Below are 4044 nucleotides of genomic sequence, written 5' to 3'. Positions count from 1 at the left end.
ACTGCACGAGAAAGCCCGTACACTGAATTACACGGCTTTCTATTCAAAGGAGGGCAAAAGAAATTCCCTGAGTTCGATTTTTTGCAGCACAGAGAGGATTGTTGTCATGAGGCTGGTTAGCTCAGTTGGTTAGAGCGTGGTGCTAATAACGCCAAGGTCGTGGGTTCGATCCCCGTACGGGCTAAGTCCTTCTCTTCTCTCTTACAAAAGCTGTTAGGTTCCTTTCCGTGGTGAGATGGGTTGTCATGCAACGCTGCCACATAGTGCCGACAGACAATTAAATGACAAAAATGAAGAGAGTTAAAGCAGCTGGAGAGGTTGTCTGACAACTTTTGAGCTGACACAGTTTTGGAAAATGTTTCCTTCACGCTGCACTGTACCATATAGGCAGCCAAGAGTCTCCAAAACAAAACAGAATTGACAGTCATATAATGTCCATTAACCCCGGTTTTAAACGCAGCATCATGTCTGCCATCATAGGGAATATGAGTCCAATATTTTAGAATATAGTCAGAATGACTTCTAACCTTACCTGTGGTGTCTTTAATCCCTATTGCTCAATGCATGGTGTACGTACTGCATACATGTGTCTTGAGAATGAGGAATGGGCCCCTGAGACAGTCATTTGCCTGTTTCACAAATGATCGTATTTTACTAGAGATTCTGTTTGGGATTCAGATGTGCATTCGGACAGCAATCCCTTTCTAGAAATGATATGTTCTGGATGAGGTCAAAGGTGCTGGAACACTGTATTTAGGATGTGTTTGCAGTGATTGTGTGTCTTCTGCTTCAACGCAGTGATATATAGATGTGCTCCTGTAATTTATTGGTACATGCCCAGGGCAGTAAGTAGTCTGAGGATTTATTTCCAGACGGCATAGAGCAGTGAAGCAGTGAAGTAGTGCAACACACTGGATCATTATATTATTAGAATCTATTCTACTTAAATTATTACATTATACACAATTTGAGTTCATTTTAAAAAGTAAAAGGTAATGAAAGGAATGCATTTTCATAAGAAAGATAATACCGATATGCATGTGATAATCTTCCTTATATCATGTAGTGCGTCATTTGGACACTTTGTGGGCTTGAAATACAAAGAAAATCATGTTCTATGGTTCAAGATAAATACAAAACTTAAGCTTTTATTTTAATTAGATTTGTTTATAAAGCATAAGCAATCATTTATTACATTAATATATGTGAAAATAACATTTTAGCATCATATTATTACATACAGTTATCAATCAAACATTAATAACGATTTCCATAGGATCCCCGCGGTTGCCTGGCAACCGTCAGCTTTGCGCAGTGGCAGTATCATAGTCTGTGAGGTTTAGCCAAGGCTCGATTATTGCTAGTTGAAAACTTTTCCCAATACCCCGCTTCCGCCGGTTTGCAATACAATCGGCGAAAGCAATTTTTGACAGTCTCGTCAGAGACTGAGCAAGGTGTGTAAAGACAGATATTGTCATGGTGACATCATGGTAGAAAGAAACGAGCTTGTTACGTCTCAACAGAAACGCTCTTTAGCTCTTTCAGCGTTATGCAGAGAACAGCGTCTGTCGAGATCACTTTTGAGTCAGCGTGAAACGCCGGGTGCTGTCAGTTTGATTTCATATTGCTCGTAGCGGCGCCCGGCTTTTGTCTGTCAAACGTTAGGTTGCGCTTCTTCATGCTGCATTGTCGGCATGAGTGGAGCTTTTTAAACGCCTGTACTTACTGCGCCCCATAAGAAATTGTTTGTCCCCGTTCAAAAGAGATTGTGCGATGTCCTGCAGCGTTTGCAAAGCAAACCTTTGACAGTTTGAAAAGAGGAATTTATTCTGCTTCCTGTGCGTGCAGTAGTTACAAAGTTGAACGTCTTTACACGATCTGCTGCAGTTTTCAGTGGGCGGGCTTTGTCAGATGGCTTGGAAAAACGCACTATTTCGGCTCGGGAAACATCATGAGAAGTGTCCTGCATGTTTTCTGTGTATAGCTGTCTTTTAACGCATACAGAATTCATTCGAAATCATTGATTTCTCCAATTAACAAGGGTCCCTTAAAGGATGAGTCAAAGTAACGTCTAATTGGATTAGTTTCCTTAGAGCTGGTTCAGAGTTTGCTCAAGAGCTTACCTTTCACAGATGTGCAAAGAAGAATGTTGGGGGTGCACGCTTCAAGGCGTCTTACAGCTGTAGGGAGTGATTCGAGACGATTCGTGGCGTGTGCTCGTTCCCATATACCGTACGCCCCGGGGTGCAGTGCTAGGATGACGTACAATACCACTTGGGCACGTAACGGCGTTATATGCAAGTGCGGGACGTGAGGGTTTTCGTTTGTTCGTTTTGTTTTGCTCTGCTTTGCTTTGTTTCGTGGTCAAGAGGCGTAAGGTAAGTCGTAATCCAGGGAGAACACTGGTGGCAAACAGTCCGAGGTGAGAGGCGAGGTCCAAAGTCGAAAAGGCAGAAGGGGAGTCCAATATCCAGAATAAACGAGGTAATGGAAAAAACGCCAGGTAGAGCTCTCAAGGAGTAGACTCAATACCAGCGGGAAGCTGGTAAAAATAGCACTGCGTACCGCACGGTGGAGTGTGTGCAGGTGGGTTAACTCGTGCGGCGGCGTTTGTTAATAATCACCCGCTGCTGGTGCTGTTTAGATTGCTTAAGAGTTGGTCTTAACTGCCTGGCGGTCATGACAAGCTCCTCTTTAAGCTGTGGTTTAGTTTTGCATTCATGTGTTTCTAGAGCAGTTATTTATGGGGGTTGGTGGGTCCTTCACAGAGGCTCAGGACAAATCCCCCGCCTGAAAGTCTAATGTGTGCGTTCAGACAGTCACAGGTCAAGAGCCAGGCAGGAGGACAATGGACAGAAGAGCCAACGAACTAAAAATGAAAGAACAAATATGAAAAAGCCACCATCTTTTTCTTTTTGACATTTTCCGACTTTCATGCAAGCCAGGACAAAGTTGCTCGTAGCTACTTGTGGATTCAAATACTCTATTGAGTGCTTTGATGAGTTTTTGCAATTTGATTGTCGTCCTGTCAGCCTGTTTCTGTTTTTTTTTTTCAATCTAGGGATGGAAAGTATGAGGGAAATGATGGAGCAATCAATAACCGCTCCGGAAAAATGGCAGAAAGAAATGGTCCGTCACTAAGGACATTTGTGAAGCAGAGGAGTGACATCACCACAAAGGCGACACATTCTGCTGATGGTTTTGGTGAATAATGATTGAGGCGCGTTAAGAGAAAGGTAGCTGTGTCAGCATGCGTAGGCTGCAAAGGATCAAGGAAAGGTTTACTCCATGCTGAAAAGAGAAGAAAAGAAGCACAACGTTTCGACTGTGGAGCCTTCTGCGCCATCTTCTTTAGCGGTGATGATGTTTACATTGGAAAAACTGAGACATGCGTCCCTGGGTGGGCTTGAACCACCAACCTTTCGGTTAACAGCCGAACGCGCTAACAGATTGCGCTACAGAGACTGACAGCCGCTTGTGCTCCCTACATTTGCAGGTTTATGGTCAAAGAAAACAATCACTTGCGCTTCTTGCAGCCGGCAATCTTTTTCCACTGACAACCAAGAAATGGATTTCATCTTTCACAAGCTGTATGGATTTCTTCAAAAACAAGTTATTCCAGAAAGGAAATGAATTCTTGCATTAAACTGAACCAAGCTGTACATGTTTGTCTGAAATGAGACATTCGGCACAACAAGACACGGAGAGAGGCACCGCTGGTATTCAGACCCAGGATCGCCTGCTTACTAGGCAGGCACTTTAAGCCACTAGGGAGCACCGCACTTTTACAGACACTTGGACACATCTGCGCTCGGTGTGCACTTAACATAATCTCTGAGCCCGTTGCCTCTTTCCCGTTTAATAGCAGAACTGACGCCAAGAGAAATGATGAAAAATGGCATTTATCGGGCACTTTTCATGTCCAAGGAGCTCAATGCCCTTGACACCTCCCCAAGGCGACAGAGCTGTGCATTCTTTGGCGACACCATTTTTTCTTTTGTTTAATTTCTATACTTATTGATAGAATAAAAACGATATGTCATG

At 43.4% G+C, this 4044-nt stretch overlaps 2 non-coding genes across 2 annotated transcripts; one reads left to right on the top strand and one right to left on the bottom strand.

Annotated features, from left to right (window-relative positions):
• The first annotated feature begins 1303 nt into the window (after positions 1 to 1303).
• Positions 1304 to 1445, top strand: LOC148642591 (U4 spliceosomal RNA). Its single transcript, XR_015929493.1, has one exon. It is a non-coding gene; the product is annotated as a U4 spliceosomal RNA (small nuclear RNA).
• Positions 1446 to 3391: 1946 nt separating this feature from the next.
• Positions 3392 to 3465, bottom strand: trnan-guu (transfer RNA asparagine (anticodon GUU)). The gene has a single exon. It is a non-coding gene; the product is annotated as a tRNA-Asn (tRNA).
• Between the last annotated feature and the right edge of the window lie 579 nt (positions 3466 to 4044).

This window comes from Lepisosteus platostomus, chromosome 22 (genome assembly GCF_059453375.1).
Source record: "Lepisosteus platostomus isolate fLepPlt1 chromosome 22, fLepPlt1.hap1, whole genome shotgun sequence".
NCBI lineage: Eukaryota > Metazoa > Chordata > Actinopteri > Semionotiformes > Lepisosteidae > Lepisosteus > Lepisosteus platostomus.
This window is presented reverse-complemented; position numbering and strand designations above follow the sequence as displayed.